This window comes from Chionomys nivalis, chromosome 19, assembly GCF_950005125.1.
Source record: "Chionomys nivalis chromosome 19, mChiNiv1.1, whole genome shotgun sequence".
NCBI classification, from domain to species: Eukaryota; Metazoa; Chordata; class Mammalia; order Rodentia; family Cricetidae; genus Chionomys; species Chionomys nivalis.
In genome coordinates this window covers 19,419,153-19,437,079 of record NC_080104.1, presented here as the reverse complement: position 1 = coordinate 19,437,079, position 17,927 = coordinate 19,419,153, and the positions used below count along the sequence as shown (strand labels likewise).

The following is a 17,927-nucleotide window of genomic DNA, read 5'->3' as shown; positions in this document are numbered from 1 at the left end:
GAAGGGCACACGATAAAGGGCCCAAGTTCCCTTCAGCAAACAAAGGAAACAGCACCGACTCAAGCTGTTTGGCAAGTGCAAACCCGGGCTAGGAACAGACAAGTACTCAATGTTACCAGGAAATTCAAGGTCAGCATTTGCAGCTTCATTTCCATCTCCCAGTGCTGCCTTTGACAAAGGATTGTCCTACATTCTGAAACGTTGTATTCATTCCCCTGCTCACCGGTTCAGTACAGTGGAGTTCAGTTACTTCAACGCTCCCAAATGGTGTTTGGCCTTTTTCTTTCTTCCTTTAGATAACATCCACAAAGACACAGAAAATAAAGAAAAATAGCAAGCTTGAAATGATGTCAGCTAAAGACTTTTGGCTAAGCATGGCTACCAGAAATTATCCTTAGTGGGGCAGGGAGAGTCCTCTAAATTCTACTTTTTTTTTTTTTAAATACCCTTACAGTACTTGGTCAAAGGAGTGCTGTCTGACCTATATGGGTTTTTATCTCCTCCCTTCTCCATCCCTCAATACACAATTGAGACCTTTCAAATGACAAAGAACCTCTATCCATCCTTGCATCCAAATCAGAGCACCCTCAAAGTGGCTGGGTTTGACTTTGCCTTGGAAAAAAAAAGTGCTATTGATTAAAACAACAAAAGCAAATCTTCAGCATTCAGAAGACAACCTGGCACCTTCTGTCAGTCTCCCTAGGGACAGCCAGGCCTTGTGAGGCAAGGCCTGCAAGTTCCTGCCTACATAGCTTATCAGGGAAATGCTTTCCAGCGAACACAGACCCACCTCCACCATTCCTATTGCCCAACAGGTGACAAGAACCATTGCCAGGAACACAGCAAACAGCTTCTATCAAAGAAGTCTTGGATTCTTTCTTTTCTTTTCCCCTGCCCCACTCCTTATTTTTTTTTTTTTTTTTTTGAAATAGGGTTTCTCCGTAGCTTTTTGGTTCCTGTCCTGCAACTAGCTCTTGTAGACCAGGCTGGCCTCGAACTCACAGAGATCCGCCTGCCTCCCGAGTGCTGGGATTAAAGACCACCACCGCCCGGTTTACTCCTTGATTTTTTGAGACAGAGTTTCTTTGTGTAGCTTTGGCTATCCTCGAACTCAGAGGTCCTTCTGACTCTGCCTCCTCCCGAGTGCTGGGATTAAAGGTGTGCACCACCACAGCCAAGCTAAGTCCCATTTTCTTAATACTTTGCAATTTTGTCAACAGCAAAGAGAACTGTGCCAGCTATGAAGGAGTTAGCCATAACTGGACAGTAGATTTCTCGTTTTCTTGTCTTGTGAGACCCCAGTGAATCTAAACCCAGTCATGTATAATGGCTCTAATAGATTAAGGATTCTGTTAGGACATGCTATGGGTTTGGGTTCCTGTTACCTCGCGTGAGCACTGCAGTAAGTATTCCCATTCTCCTCCTAAAAGAGGGGCTTTATTAAGGTGGGTGAAGGGACACATGACTGGAATTACAGCCCCCAGGAGGCTAAAGCAGGATGACCACAGGTTAAAGGTCAGTCTGGGTAATGAGAATCTCTGTCAAAAACAAACAAACAAGCCAAACATCAAAATACAAGAAGAGTGACTATACTTAGTCTTACTAATTATTCAACCAATCTACAACTTTCCTGAAAGACATACTGTGTGCAAAAAGGGAGAATTCAACCCCCAAAGCCTCCAGGAAAGATTAGCATTTAAAATATTCTCCTGAGCCAGAAGAGGTGGTACATATCTTTGATCCCAGCACTTGGGAGGCAGAGGCAGTTCTCAAACCTAGTCTGGTCTACAAGAGCGAGTTCCAGGGCAGCCAGGTCTACACAGATAAACACTGTCTTGAAAATCTAAGTGGGGTAAAAAACCTCTCTTAACTGGATCTGATGGCACATGCCTTTAATCCCAGCATTCTCTGTGAGTTCGAGTTTAGTCGGGTCTACATAGTGAATTCCAGGACAGCCAGGATTACATAGAGAAAGCCTGTCTCAACAATGAGATGGAAATCTCTCTTGTTATCTGTCTTCCAGATGTGTTTTGGCATCTTCGAGTAGCTTAATCTCTCCAATTCTTGGCTCTCACTCTCAGAACCTCTTCCCATATGTTAGGGAAGGGATCAACAAAACCTCAGGCCAACGTCTGGTTTAGCAATGGCACATGGGCCTCTTGGCTCTTGTCACCTGCTGCTGCTAGGTAAGGGCTTCCTGGAGTCACATATTGAGAAGTCTTAAGCCTGAACTTAACCTGAGAATGGAAAGTATTGTAGCTGAAAGGTCTGCCACGGTCTCTTGCGGGAGGCCAACCTCAGGGGAGCCATCACGTGGAGCAATGACGTCATCTCTGAGCCCATGCAGAGCCGTGGTGTCATGCCTGAGCCTACTCTGCTGGCGAGAGCTAAGTGACTTGTGTAACTGGAAGTTTCTCTCCCACCCGCCAGTTCCTAAATAACCACACTGAAGCTTAATATTAATTACAAACTGGCCTATTAGCTCAGGCTTTTTATTAACTAGCTCTTACAACTTAAATCAACCCATTTCTATTATTCTATGTTTTACCACGAGACTCGTGGCTTGTCACCTCACATCTTGCTTCTAGAGAGGCTGCTGGCATCTCCTAGACTCTGCCTTCTTTTTCCTTTTACCTTTGCTTGGGTTTCCTGTCTGGCTCTATTCTGCCTGGCTATTGGCCAAATCAGCTACTTTATTAACCAACCAACATGTAATAAAACATATTCACAGCATGCAGAAAGGCATCCCACATCAGACTTATTCTCCACTGTTTTGCCCACGAAACTTTTTTAAAATGTAGAAATCACATCAGTCATGAAAAGCTACTTAAGAAAGTATTTACAGCCGGGCGATGGTGGCGCACGCCTTTAATCCCAGCACTCGGGAGGCAGAGGCAGGCGGATCTCTGTGAGTTCGAGACCAGCCTGGTCTACAAGAGCTAGTTCCAGGACAGGCTCCAAAACCACAGAGAAACCCTGTCTCGAAAAACAAAAACAAAAACAAAAAAAAAAAAAAAGAAAGTATTTCCACAACAAATGAGTAAAGGAAATAGATTCCGGAGCAGGGAATACATCAGAGTGGGTACAGTTCTTGCCAATCAGGCATGAGGACCTGAGTTTGGATCCTAGATCCACTTAAAAAGCCAGGTGGGCCTATTGGGATGTGCTAAGAGGCAGAAACAAGAGGATCTTGTGGGTCGGTGACTGACCATCCAGCCTAGCCAATCAGTGAGGTTCTGGGCTCAAAATCTAAAGTGGTTAATGATAGAGGAAGACACACGATTTCAACCTCTGACCTCTCTACATGTAGCCAAGGCACACTCACGTTCACATACATGTGCACACCTACATACAACACACATACAGGGCACACTAACCCTCACACAAACACGTGAACAACCACATACAACACAAATACAGGACACACTCACCCTCACACACATGTGCACACCCACATACAACACACATATAGGGCACACTCACCCTCACATACATGTGCACACACACCACATACACAGGGCACACTCACCCTCACACACATGTGCACACCCAAATACAACTCACATATAGGGCACACTCACCCTCACATACATACACACACCACACACATAGAGGAGAAAGAAATACTAATGAATATACATGTTCCCTGGAAAGGACCTTGACTAGGAATTAGTTGGCATATTTCATGGGTGACAAGGGTGGACTTTGTTCTCAGCCCCAAGAGCATCATCACAAAGAAGACCCAACTGTGCTCCCCAGTGAGAAAATAAGAAGGCAGGGCAGTCCTCCAGCAGTCACACAGCCTCAGGGGCGGGACTGGACTGGGGAAGAGGGCAAGGGAAGAAACCCAGATTCAAGACTTGACAAACGTCAGTGGTCTCAATGAGAGGAAGCAGAAAGTCAAGGTGCCGCTTGTTTAATGGTGAGAATGCAGATTCCAGCTTCTTAGATTTGAGGTAGCAAAGTGTCTTAACTGATTGATAAACAGGATTTGCTCGCTACCTGCTCTGTTCTTAACCATGTGATGGACCAGGTGGCTGCATTGTAAGAGAGGAATCATTGGCTCTTTGTTGGTTTATCCCAGGCTTCTCTACAGCAGGCTTGAACGCTTAGGAGAAGCCTGCTAGGTCAGGTCTCTGGAGGGATAAGTTTTGCCTCTCCAGATCTCCTTTGTTTTGTCTGCCAACTGACTCCCAGGTTGGGAAGCATTTCTGGCAGTGGAAGCTGTACCCAGCAGGCAAGAGACCTAAGAAAGGGCTGGGGAGTGAAGGCAGCCGTGTGACACGGGAGACAAACACAATTAGCTGTGCTCCAAACAAACTGAAAAGACACAGTGGGAAGACTGACTCCCTCTGCCAAGAGAGGAAAGCAAAAGGAAATTCACTTGAAAAGAAACCTTTCCGTTCCCTTGGTAGCGGCCGCCAATGGCAGTCACATTTCCTGTCACATTCCTTCTCAGTGTGGATTTCTCCAACACGTCAAACTATCACAACAAGGGTTTGACTGCTTCGTCAATCAATGCTCCTTATTAAACAGACTTCATTAATATTTCAAGCTGGCCCTTTCTTTCCTAGAGATGACACCAGAGCCTCTCTCAACCATTCTGTCCCTGCGTGCCTGCAGGGATCCAGTTTGCAGCCATGGCAGGGTACTGAGCTTGTGGAAACCAATATGGAGATTGTCTGATGGAAATGCAGTCACAGTCCTGGGAACACACTCTTCTGAAGGTCCTTTAGTGTGAGGATTAGCTACAGCAGTGGGGTCCGGAGGTATCTGGTAAGCAGGACAGGCTGTCGAGTTCGGCAGCATGTGCGTGGTGGTCTACCGTTTACTCATAAGCCGAGTGACCTGAGCTAGTGACCTGAGCAAGTCTGTAAACTTGCAGTCTCACTGTGAGACACAGACTGTGATGGCATTCCATTACTAGAGCTGTTGTGAAGCTGAAAGAATTAGACAGATGAGTCTTTATCTTTTAAATAAGATTTTAGAGGATTGACAAATGATATTTGGGGTGTACTTCAAAATAATCTGGAGTTTGTGGGGCCCGAGGCAGCCTGGCCACACAAAGGGGCCCAGGAGGCACAGCTGCCGTGGCAGGCAGCACCAGGTTCCAGGAAAAGCCATAGCTGACACCACCCAGGCAGGGCCAAAGGGAAGTACCTGACATTCCAACCATTAGATAAGATGAGATTAAGACCACCAGCAGTCCCAGAGCCCAGGACTCACCAATTCTCCTTTTGCCGAGACCTTCTAGATAAATGTGAGCCAATCAGGGTCCTGAACCCTGGAAATTGCCTCACCGCAACCTCTACTATGATAAAAACAAAAAACAAACAAACAAAACCCCAACAACAACAAAAAACAAAAACCCTACCCCCACTGGACTTCTCTACTCTCAACTGCTGCATCGGATAGACAAAGAGTCCAACTTTAAGCTTGACTAAAGGCTCTTTGCTTTTACATACGAGTGTGGACTCTGGTAGTTTGTGGGGGACCCCTGCGATCTGGGTGTAACAGAGGTAAGATACACACACACACGTGTGTGTGTGTGTGTGTGTGTGTGTATAAACACCTTGGCAGACCAGGAGTGGTGTCACCTTCCTTTAATCCCAGCAGTCAGGATGCAGAGGCAGATGAATTTCTGTGAGTTCAAGGCCAACCTGCCTACTTAGTGAGTTTCAGGACAGCCAGAGATCTGTAGAGAGACACTGTCCTAAAAAACAAACAACAACAACCAAAAGAAAAGAAAGAAACTTGGCTATAGTTATCCAGATTGGATGAGAACCTGGGGAGAGGGTTGCTGCCATTCTGTTCCAAAATATTTGTAATACAAATTTAAAAAGAGAGACAGAGAATATATGAACTAACATAATAACTAACACAATAACTCAATAAATCTAATCTGCTAGAGATCAGGGGAGATCTCAAAGGCATTATTCCCCCTTACAGAGTCACCAGGAGTTGAGCCCAGCACAAAGGGACATAGGTGGGTGCACTGCAGACTTCACTGTCACCTGAGGCCATCCAATAACTGGCCAAGTTTTCTGTTTGGGAGTTTGCTAAGTCATCTGAATGCATTGAGCATTAATTATACCCTGTCCTTTACTGATACACACAATCACAAAGAGATATAGATCTGTAGTGTCTTCAAACAGTTGTAAAGCAAAGCACTTCTAAATTCCCTTGACTTGAGCAGCTCTTTGACACACAGACTTGTGGGATTGCAGGCATGTGAAACAAAGGAATGAAAAGCGTTCGCTGAAGCTACTTTCCCAACCCCACCCTGTGCTGCTCATGTACCAATTCAGCCACCACCAGAAACTCTTAAGTTTTCTAATTTCTTCAATGAGGGGCTGAGCTGGATAAGAAGCTCGACCCTGAAGTAATTCTAGGTTGGCTAGTCAGGAGCCCTTAACTTAAAATTAAATCAGCATTTTCTAACCCCATCATTATGAAGCAATGTATGGTACCAGCCCTGATCCAGACCCGCTTCGCTCATTTGTAAACTGGAATGACAGCTCTCTCCTCATGCTGCCATGGGATCGCAGAAAATACAAATAAAGTCCATCGCACAGAGCCTCGAACATAGCAGTTACTTGGTATACCTTTCTAGGTTGTGCTTTCCTGTAGGAATGGTTGTATTATCTCCTTTGGACTTCAGTTAGTCCTTAAAACCAGTGGTTCTGCAGGCATGAGACACATCACACAATCATGGACACTTTAGAGTGTTCTATTTCCCAAGGCAAGATTTTTATGCGACTGTAATCTTTTTTTTTTTGATTTTCGAGACAGGGTTTCTCCGTAGCTTTTTGGTTCCTGTCCTGCAACTAGCTCTTGTAGACCAGGCTGGCCTCGAACTCACAGAGATCCGCCTGCCTCTGCCTCCCGAGTGCTGGGATTAAAGGCGTGCGCCACCACCGCCTGGCTGCAACTGTAATCTTCTACACTGAGTTGATGTGTGGATGGGCTATATTATTGTCATTGGTGCCTATTTGTCCTCTCTTATATGATCCCTGCTTCCGTAAACGTATTGTGACAGTGTATTTCTCATACCTGAAGAAAAATTTTAAGTAAAAAGTAAAGAGAAAAAACATGGCCCAATTCAAGTCTAGGAATTACTGTTATTATTATGAAGTGACAAAAGGAAGGCACTGTGTGTGAGAGGAGAGGGGGAGAGAGGGGGATGGAAGGGGGAAGATAGAGATAGAGAGACAGAGACCCAGAGAGAAATATATTATGTTTCTTAAATCATTTTAACCCTTACTGTCTAGTTTACTCTTGGGAATTTATTAAGTGGTCAAATCCCTGCAGATGAATGAAAATTTCTTGCCTGAAGCCCACCTTTGCTGTCTGATGCCATTTATACCCCAGCAACATAGATTTCCCTTTTCGTCCATTACCTCTGTGTCAGAGTGACTTTCTGGCTCCAAAGATCTGAAACTATTAACATCTCAGATGAAACAGAAAATCATAAGTGAGGCTGGGCCTGGCGGCACGGGCCTGTGATTCTAGCTACGTGGGAGGTTGAAAGCTGGGGGGGGCGGGAGAAGGGAAGTTACAAAGAAATGGGGAGGAAGGCCAGGAGGTCAGGAGCCCTGTGAATTGGGGATGTGGAGGGAGGGGTGTTGCAACCTGAGAAACACCAGTAGCATTGCCTGAATGGAGCAGAGCCTCTTGTGCAGCCCTAATGAATCAAACGGCCCTGAAGTATCACCTGCCTGCATGGCATTTCATTCACTGTAGCCATTTCAGTATTAGCCCTTGCGGAAGACGAATTCCCCTTCACTACAAATCAAGAAAATTCTGTTGACGCCGTAGTCTTGCTTAAGTGTAGGAGTGGGAAAGCTAAGGTGGGATGTTGCACCGAATTCATTTTGCAGAACACAAATTTAGTAATTTTGGGTATCCTTGCTTTCCATTGCTGACGTCACGTTATCCTCTGCTTATTATATTTTCATCAATATTTCTTGTTCAAGAAGAAAGCTTCCCCTCCCCACCCCCCAAAAAAAAGGTTTTATTTCCCATAAAATCATTGTCTATAGGCTGAGTATATATATTTCTCTTCCATCTGCAATTGGCTTGAGCAAGCACAGCCTCCCTCCAGTTTGCAGACTACAGCCCTAGTGGATAGTGTCTTGTGCTAAAAAGAGCCAATGCCGCGGATGGGGCAGAAACACACTTCCCAGACACCGATGACAAACTGCAAACACTCTCTTGTTTGCAGATACTGAACCCGTTTTCTTTCTCTTTCCCCTTTTAATCTTTGACGACATTAGCTGAGAAGCAAACATGTCACCACCTCTCCTCTTCATTATGCCTCAAGATTCACAAAGAAGTCTCTTAAATCAGCAGCTCGTGCACTGTCGCCTTCATAAAGGCCTGGGAGGCAGAGTTGATTAAAGTCAGGAACTGGGTCAGCCCAGATGGGGAGGTCTGCCTTAGCCATATAGGTTAGCTCTTCTTAAAATCTGGATTATGGTTACACCTGTTGTATATTAAAATTTATCATAATTATCAATCATGTAGCCTCCAAAGGTGGAGAGGTGGCATCTCTCCTCATCATTCCACCCACAACGTCTATTGTGGGCACTGGTACTTGGCAGGCCCTTTGATGGATGAATGAGTAAGTGAATATGGTTTTCTATGGGACCATGGGAGGTCCATCAAAGATCTCCCTGCAGAACCTGCAAGCGGCTCAGCTGGCAAACATGCCAGTCTGATGACCTGAGTTTCATCCCTGGAATCCACAGAACAAGCCAGATGTGGTGGCATGCGTCTGTCACTGGGTGAGTAGAAACAGTTCAGGACAGAGCCGCAGTAACCAGGGAGGCGCTACCTCAACAAGGCGAAGGTGAGAACTGACTTTCCCACACATTCAGTCACACTTACACACCTGCGCTTACACACCAGGACAGTCTGGTCTATGAAGTGGGTTCTAGGCCAGCCAGGGCTACACAGAGAAACCTTGTCTCGAAAACCCGATAATAATAATAGTTTGAGTAGTAGAGCGCTCTTCTTCAAATCAGTGGACAGCAGCATGCCTCTGGTCCTGGGCATTTCCCTCCTGCTATGGCAGGGATCTAAGGCTTAGAGAAACACTAACAAATCAGTACTGAGACAACAGAGAACACTGGTCAGACTTTTCTTTGACCCATGATTTTTGGACAAGAAACAGCCTCTCTGACTTCAGTCTCCTTGTCTGGGAAATGGAACCAAGAAATAATTACTAAATGAAGCAATATAAATGCACTGCCTGCCACTGGTAAGTGCTGAGCCGTGGGCAATTATTTCATTATGGTGAACCAACTGACACTCCCCCACCCCAGGCTCCTTCCTTATTGTAGGATCTGTTTAATTCAAAGAGGTACAAAAAAGACTGGGCGTGGTTGGGCATGTCTTTAATCCCAGCATCCAGGAGGAAGAGACAGGAGGATATCTGAGTTCGAGGCCAGCCTGGTCTACAGAGTGACTTCCGGGAGAAACCCTGCTTGTGTGTGTGTGTGGGGGGGGGGACGAGGAGGGGAGGTACAAAGATATGACAGGCAATCCTGTACCAGGTTTTGTTCCTTCTTTTTCTTTGCCATTTTCTCTGTTATTTTGACAACTTTATTCTGATTCTCAAGCCTAAGTTGGAAAAAAATTAGGAGTCAGTGAGATGGTTCAGAAGGTAAAAGTATTTTCCACTAAACCCTCTCCACCACACAGGACGACTGTAGGCCCATATTTCTTTTTTTTTTTTTTTTTTTTTTTTTTTCGAGACAGGGTTTCTCTGGTTTTGGAGCCTGTCCTGGAACTAGCTCTGTAGACCAGGCTGGTCTCGAACTCACAGAGATCCGCCTGCCTCTGCCTCCCGAGTGCTGGGATTAAAGGCGTGCGCCACCACCACCCGGCTTGTTTGTTATTTCTTTAAGGCCAGATCTCATTGGGCATTTTAGGCTGGGCCTGGGCCTCAGTGCTTTTCTGGCTTTAGCCTCCCAAGTGTTGAGGTGATAGGCATGAGCCACCACAACTCAGTCTCCCGCCAGTCCCCACCCCCCTGTTTTTATTATGCAGGCCATTAATCTAACAAGGCAGTGACCCTTGACTTTCAGAATCAAAGAGTGGTTTGCAATGGGGTTGGGGCACCCCAGGCAAGTCTACTGTGCAGCAGGAACAGAGCCACAGGCTCCGTGGTTTCTAACCTTCTGCTAAAAAGCCACTTATTCACATCCTTGTCTAGAAGCACTGTGCCTTCCCTGGAATGTGCCCTACTCCCACGCTGGGGAAGGTCTGCTAGCTAGTTACTCACTCCAGTGACACCGAATGGAGAAGAAGAAAACAGCAACGATAGAAATCAAAGGAGAGCGGGGGCTTTACCGTCCTATGCATCAGGTCAGGCCGTGTGAGACCAAAAATAAGTGACTAACAGTGATTTGTTAAGAGCAAAGGGACTGCTACAAGGGTTCCTTGCAAGGTCGAAGGGACTAGGGAAAGGCAAAGGTGCAGTGCTAGACCTCCTTGCCTGCTCACATAGCAGAAGCTTGAACCCCGAAGGAGGGGCGAAGAAGAGCCTTTGTTGCACAGTGAAGGGTCTCTCGCCCTGGCTCTCCTCTCCTGCCAGGTAAAGCTATCTAGAAAAGGAAAGCCTTCATCCTCATGTCTTTACACAAGAGAAGTCTGGGGACTATCCTTCCTGACCTGCAGACTGCACTCATCGGCCTGGCAAGCCTGGGCTAGACTGCAGAAGGGACCTCTCGTCCATGCTTGCCCTACTTTCGGGCACAGGGATGGATCAAGAAATATGAATTCTTTCTGTACACAGATTAAAGACCCAACTCCATCTCTTTTGGGAGAATAATCCAAGGATTTTTTTTATGAAGTCACATTAAAAGTGATGGTTTATTGGTTCCTGTTGTGTCCTTCCTATGTGTTTCATATAGACTATCTCACTTATTTCTATATTATCTCTTGATAATATATCAATGTATCAGCATTATTGGAATATTTTTGTAGCTATTCAAATTAAGTAACTCACCAGGTCGGTGCAGGATGCTAGTACAGGCTTATTCTGACACCAGATCTGGGGCTCCATCCTGGGCTTCTCGGTGTTAGTGACATTTTAGACTGACATTTGGATGGTTTTGTGTCTGGAGGGACTGTCCTGTGCTTTATAGGATGTCCAGTAGCATCTCTGGGCCTCCCTTCATCACAGACCAGCAGCAACCCTCCCCATGGTTATAACAATCAAAAATATTTCCAGACATGGCCAAGTCTCCAAAGGCGGGCAAAGCCAATCTCCCTCCCCATTGACAGCCACCACTCTAGGGTGAGGCATGTGCTATGTATTGTTTTCCTGGTATAAGTAAATACACAGGCCATTGCTCAGAGGAGGAACTGCCGGAACAAACAACAAAAACCACAGCACTCCACAGTCTCTAGGGGCGCATGATATTACAATAATGCGAGCCCACTCTACAGTTATGGATCATTATGTGATTCACTCTCCATGTAGCACAGGGTGATCTAGACTTCACAGTTCTCCCGTCTCTGTCTCCTGCGGGCTAGAATTATTGGTGTGACCACTCAGCCTGGCCCCTAGGTGCCTTGGTGTCGTTTCCCCTCATGGCAGCTAAGCCTGTAGTGAGAGCTAAACCTCAAAGAGCTAACCCACCTCCAAGAAATGAAGGCAGAAGAACTGTGATAGCCTTTTTTCCTTCTTAACTTGATTGGTTTTGAAATCACCTGGGAGACACAGCTGGGCCTGTCCTTGCCCACAGGGGTTTCATCGAGGAGAGAAGACCCACCCTGACCATGGGTCATGCCATCCATGCCCTGGGGTCCCAGACTGAATAAAATGGAAAACAGGAGAAAATGAACTGAACATCAGCATTCATCTCCCGCTGCTTCCTGACCGCAGAGCTCTTGGCTCTGTCACCATACCGTTCTCTCAAACTGTGAGCCGAATAAACCCTTCTCTAACTTGTTTTTATTAGTTATTTTGTCTCAGCAATGGGAGAAGTAGCTGACACAAGAACGCTCTGTGAAAGTCCTGTTAATGACTTTCACACTGCAAGGAGTAAGAGAAGTCTTTTGCTAGTACAAACTCCCAAGACAGTATATCGCACCTACGTGAGCTCTGGAGAGGCAAAGTCCACAGTTTATGTCTCTATACAGTTCTGGCATTTGCTGATCTCCAACTCAGGAGCTCTCATGAAATATGATGTTTTATAATAACTCCTGATCATTTGATCAAAGTTACTATACCATCTTCCCGGCTTATATCTGAATAGTAAAATTCACAGAAAAACTTAATGCCAATATTTATGAAACAGCTGAGAACTGAATGACAAGTTGTTTTTCTTTGTCCTTAAAAAAAAAAGACAGAATGAACTCCCATTTTAATAAAAAAGAATGTTCATTGTCATCATCCCCAGGGCTGGGGACATAACTCAGTTGGGAGAACACTTGCACAGCATTCATAAGGACCCAGGAACAATCACAGTGGAAAAGGGAGGATCAGAAGAAGTTCAGTGACGTCCAGTTATGCAGTGAGTGCTAGGCTAGTCAGTCACTTCAAAATCTGTTAAGTGAGCTCTATGCATTTCCTTGGAAGGAAGGGAGTGGGAGAGAGGAAAGGAGGGGCAAAGGGAAGTAAGAAGGAAGGGCATTGTTATAGGATGAGGTAGAAAGAAAGGGCTACAGGAGAGACTTTTAAATTACTTTTTTCTTTAAATGTTCACTACCATGCCGAGCTGTAATATCCAACCATAGCAGGAATGCGCACGTTCAAAACATCTAAATTAAAAGTAAAATAATTGTAGTTGCTTTTAAAGCCATGATTTGAAAATTAAAAACAAAAACTGAAGACGTTAGGAAGATAAGAAGAAAAATTTCTCAACCATATATTAAGATACGAAGCTTAGCTAAAAAAAAAAACAACTGTCATTTCCTATAAAATTATAAATTTTCACATAAAAACAAAAAGAACTTTAATATAAGCCTACTAACAAATAATTTGACTATTAAAATAGCCAGACTCCACTCAGTACTTATTCTGTTATGCACAAATCACATTTAATCTTCCTCCCAAAGCCATGGGGTCCATACCTATTATTATTCCTATTTTAAATAGATGTCACTTGAAATTAAAATTACGATCCACATGGTAGAAAGGGAGCTTCAAAGAGGTGAAACAACATGGCCGAGAGTGCACCAGAGTCAAGCCACGACGGAGTGAAAAAGGGGTTACATCCTGGTTCTGTTGGCTCCTTCCTCTGTGCCCCGGAATCCCTATGTTAAATGCACTTTCAGAGGTCATTCTTTTCCACTAGCCTGTATAGAAAGTTAAAAATCCAATTCAAAACTCAAGCATAAGCATGTATAAGCATGGCTTCCTGGGTACTGTGTGTGTGTGTGTGTGAGAGAGAGAGAGAGACAGACAGAGAGAGAGAGAGAGATGGGGGAGAGAGAACTCGTCTCTTGTTGCTTGTAAAAATCTGCAGCAATACAAACCGCCCAGGCAAGAACATCAAGGAGAAAAGATATTTATTTTCACATGATTTAATACATTAGAAGGAATACCAATTAAAGGGTATTTCTTTCTTTTTTTTTTCTTTTTTTCTTTTTCTTTCTTTTTTTTTTTTTTTTTTGGTTTTTCAAGACAGGGTTTCTCTGTGGTTTTGGAGCCTGTCTTGGAACTAGCTCTTGTAGACCAGGTTGGTCTCGAACTCAGAGATCCGCCTGCCTCTGCCTCCCGAGTGCTGGGATTAAAGGCGTGCGCCACCACCGCCCGGCTTAAAGGGTATTTCTAAGTTATTTTTTCTACATATGCTAGAGCATAAACACCCAAATGAAGGTGGTATGTTTATTGATTTGCATCTTAATTTTTTTTAGATGGTCTCACTGTGTAGTTTGGGTTGAACTTGCTATATAGATCAGAATGGGCTCAAACTAATAGAGACCCACCTGCTTCTGTTTCCCTGGTGATAGGATTAAAATCATGTGCCACTACATCTGGCTGTTTTGGACCTAAAATGTCTCCCAGTAGCTACTGTTTAGAAGGTTTGGACTACGGTATTGGAAGTGGTGGGGGAAAAGTTAGTGGGGAAATAACCACAAAAGGCCCTGGTATACCCCTCTGCCTCTAATTCCCGACTACTATGAAGTGAGAGCTTGCTCTGCCATGTACTCCCAGCCCTGCTGCTCAGCCCTTCCATAAACCCAGATCACGTGGGCCAAGTGGACAACAGCCTCTATGCCTTTCCCAGGGTGTTCCTTCTTGCCTCTGAGTTGCCTTGTTGCTGTCATAAATATGACACAACTTCTGACTAAGCTCAGAGAGAAACACTGCCGTATGTTTACCGGAAGCCCCCTTTGAACTGCTAATCCTTCAAGAGAACATCACTGTTTTCATATTTTATTGTATAACCCTGGTTCTCCAGAAGCCCACATTGGCCTCATTCTGCCTTTGTCTCTGCCAACTGCAGGTTTGCAGGCACTGGGGCAATCAGCAAAATGTGCTGCAGCATCTGAAGACAGCTCCAAAGCAGGCGCTCGGGGACTATTCTCAGAAATGACAGCGTCACTAGATTTAGTACCCCGCTTGCCAAAGGAATGCTTTTGAAGGGGAGAAATATTCACTTGGATGTAGAATAAAGATGTATTTGTTTTAATACTTAAATAAAGAATTGAAACTATCAGCTGGCTTTATGTTGAAATGAATAGATAGACTGCTGTAACAATGATATTTCAGATTTTTGATACAAGGGTCAGGCCATTTAGCAAGCTCTCTTTAGGCACAAAGCAAGTCCTAATATAATATTTTGAAATGAAAGCATGTTTCTCCTGTTAGTTTGCAGAGTTATTGAAGATTTTCATTTCTTGAATGAAAAAGGAAACTTGAAACAAACAAAAAATAAAATTAAAATTAAAAAGCACACCATCACCACCCAACAAAACAAAACCCAGACTTGGCTAGCTGGGTGGCACACACCTTTATTCCCAGTACTAGGGAGGCAGAGACAGATGGAGTTCTGTAAATTCAAGGCCAGTCTGGTCTACATAGTGAATTGCAGGCTAGCCAGGGATACACAGAAGACCCTGTTTCAAAATGAATAAAATCAGACCCACTAAATGTCAGTTCCTCAAATACCTCTTAGAGATTGGGGCTGGAGTTTAGGGGTATAGTGCTTGCTTGGCATGTGTTAGGCTAAGTTTGATCTCAAGCACCAAAAAATAAATAAAAATAACTAAAATACTTCTGGCAATGCACACGCTTATAATTCCAATACTTGGGAATAGGGATAAAAGGATTAGCTATGTTTGAGGCCAATCTGGGCTACATGAGTCCTTGTCCGTCCCCAAAAAATGTTTTTTTTTTTTTTAAAATAGCTCTTGGTTTTCTCAGGGAGCAGGCATCTCAGTGTGTGCTGGAGGATGTTCCTGTACCCACAGCCTGGAAGGAAAGAATTCTTTCCCAAACACAAGTACCTTCCAATGGCAAAGAAATCAGAGGTGCCATGAATCAGTTGTTAGACACAGATAAACTACACACCACACATAACTAGCAGTGCAGGGTGGGTCAACCAGATACTCAGCGTTACTTTCAACGAAAAGACTTATACACCCAAGTTCAACAATAGAAAATAGACAAAGCCTAGGTTACTTTTTTTTTTTTTTTTGGTTTTTTTTTTTTTTTTGGTTTTTCGAGACAGGGTTTCTCTGTGGTTTTGGAGCCTGTCCTGGGACTAGCTCTTGTAGACCAGGCTGGTCTCGAACTCACAGAGATCCGCCTGCCTCTGCCTCCCGAGTGCTGGGATTAAAGGCGTGCGCCACCACCGCCCGGCAACGTTTTTAGATATGTCTTAGACACCTATCCTCTGAGATACCAGGGATGGAACAGACATGGGAGCAGGCCACGAATAATTTCAACAGAGCAATTGTGGCTAGTACCTTCTACAAGGGCAGTTTCCTCTTAACCACAGGAAAAGGAATGCTCGCTACTACAGACACTGACTACAGGAACACTAAAGTTTGCCTGTGGTATGCAATGCGCTCGTTGACTCTCGCCCTCCATCTTTTCTCAGAAGCTGCCCCTGACTGCACAAGAGCAAATGGTACCTGTGGATTACGACTCTACACACACCTCCATTATATGTGTTCTGCCAGAGCACACAAGGTTGATAACCCTTATGTATCGGAAATCTCACTCTGTGATTATTCCTTTTGCCCAGTCTCTTCTCATCATCACATGCCCAAGCAAAGCCATTTCTAACCCAGGTCGGAAATATGAGGTGCCACTTAAGCAAGACAAAGTGCTCACCAGGACCAAGGGTCCCTCTGGGTACTTACTACTGCTCAGGAAGTTATCACACTTGGTTGCCTCTAGGTCCTGGCGACTAACTGGTCATCCTTCCACTAGGTTACTCCATGGCTTGCTGAGTGCTGGACCCCACTTGTCCTGTCTAGGGCTCCTCAATCTGCTGTCAAGGGGATACCCTCCTGGGGTGTCCACAACCACCTCCACTGAATAGACAGTAGTCCCATGGCTTATTCCCAGCACTGTTCTGCCAACTACCTCTGCAACTTCGTGCTTTCCAGTCCCTCAGTTCACCTTAGCCCCTAAATCAACAAACCACGGTTTTAAGCACAATTAAGCTCCTTGTAGCGTCTCCTAGGAATACCCTGCTCCATCCTTCTCAAGGAGGAGCTCATGCCTGGCTCACCTTACTCTTTCCGGGGTTCCCCTCCCTCGGGCACCCCCTTCCGTCCTGCTCTTCCTCTACTAGATATTCCCCTCTAGGGTTCCGTTTTCTGCCCTGTGGAGGGCGCCCCAAGAATGCGCACAGGACTCCCCCTCCTCTGGATCCTGCCCTCCTACTCTCTGCGTTCATACACCCTCAATTAACCATTGTGACATCTACCCCAAACCCCAGTTTCCCAGGCTTCCATCCCCAAGCTCCTCAACACTGCAGTTCGGAGTCCTTCGATCCAGCCCTTCAGGGCTCTACACCTCCCCAACTCCACGGTCTGGACTGTCTGTCTATCCTGCATTCTAAAAAACAAAAAACAAAACAAAGCAACAACAAAAAAGCAGTACTGAAACTCCAACATCGGGTCCCAATCCCAGCCCCTGGGGTCGCGACACCTGTCAATGCGGTTCTACATCCTCTCTGCAGAGTCGGGTCAGGCGCTCCCCGCCTCTCGAGCCCTGGCAGAGACTCTCCAGCATCGCAGTGGAGACCTGCACCCCGCCCGCTCCCTATCCCCCCACCCCCACCCCACCACCCCGCGACGGAACTCACCAACACCAGGCGCGACCGAGCTCCGGCAGCCCAGCCCCGGCAGCCACACTCACGCCTCCGGCTCCGGGAGAGCTCCCTCCCAGCGGCCGCGACCGCGGAGGGCTCTGCACCCGAGAGCGGCGGGGAGGAGGGGACAACCCGGGCCGGTGACGCCCAGCTCCGCCCCTTCCCGGCCCAGGGGAGGGCGGCATAGCCCTGTGCACACCCAGCTGCCACAGCCACCGCAGCCGAGGAAGTTGACTGACGCCGCTTCCTTCCACCCACCTTCAGACCCTAGCACCCCGACTTTAACTGCAACTCCCCCAGGGGCTTGAGGCAGCGAACGATGCGGTATGCACTCTGTTCTTTCCCAAAACCATTTACTAAATTCCTCGGGATGGGGAATAACAAACTTCATCTGCCATTGCAGAAGCTGTTCCCAACACTGGCCTTCTTTTCTCTCACTGCCCTGGGGTGAACATTCATGGCATCCCGAGAAAAGAGGAGCTGCATCCCAAGAAAACCCTGCAAACACACTTTCACAGCCCCTGTGCAAGACTCATACTTCTGCTGTGATTGCATCACGCATGTAACTCGGCTGTTTCAAGCAGACCCATGTAACCTCCATCCAGTAAGCCCTGTCCCCCACCCCACCCAACCCCACCC

The 17,927-nt window shown here is 45.8% G+C and overlaps 1 protein-coding gene across 4 annotated transcripts in view; it reads right to left on the bottom strand.

The window, feature by feature from the left end:
- Window positions 1–17,397, bottom strand: part of Paqr8 (progestin and adipoQ receptor family member 8) — a 47,662-nt gene extending 30,265 nt beyond the window's left edge. Inside the window, exons 1-2 of one of the 4 annotated variants that reach the window (XM_057751627.1) lie at window positions 17,283–17,355; window positions 224–290 (exon numbers count right to left, since the gene is read on the bottom strand). The gene's annotated coding sequence lies outside the window, so the exon portion shown is untranslated. Of the gene's footprint in view, window positions 1–223; window positions 291–17,282 lie in introns of all 4 variants that reach the window. The other 3 variants (XM_057751625.1, XM_057751626.1, XM_057751629.1) reach the window with 3 other exon arrangements.
- Window positions 17,398–17,927: the final 530 nt, after the last annotated feature.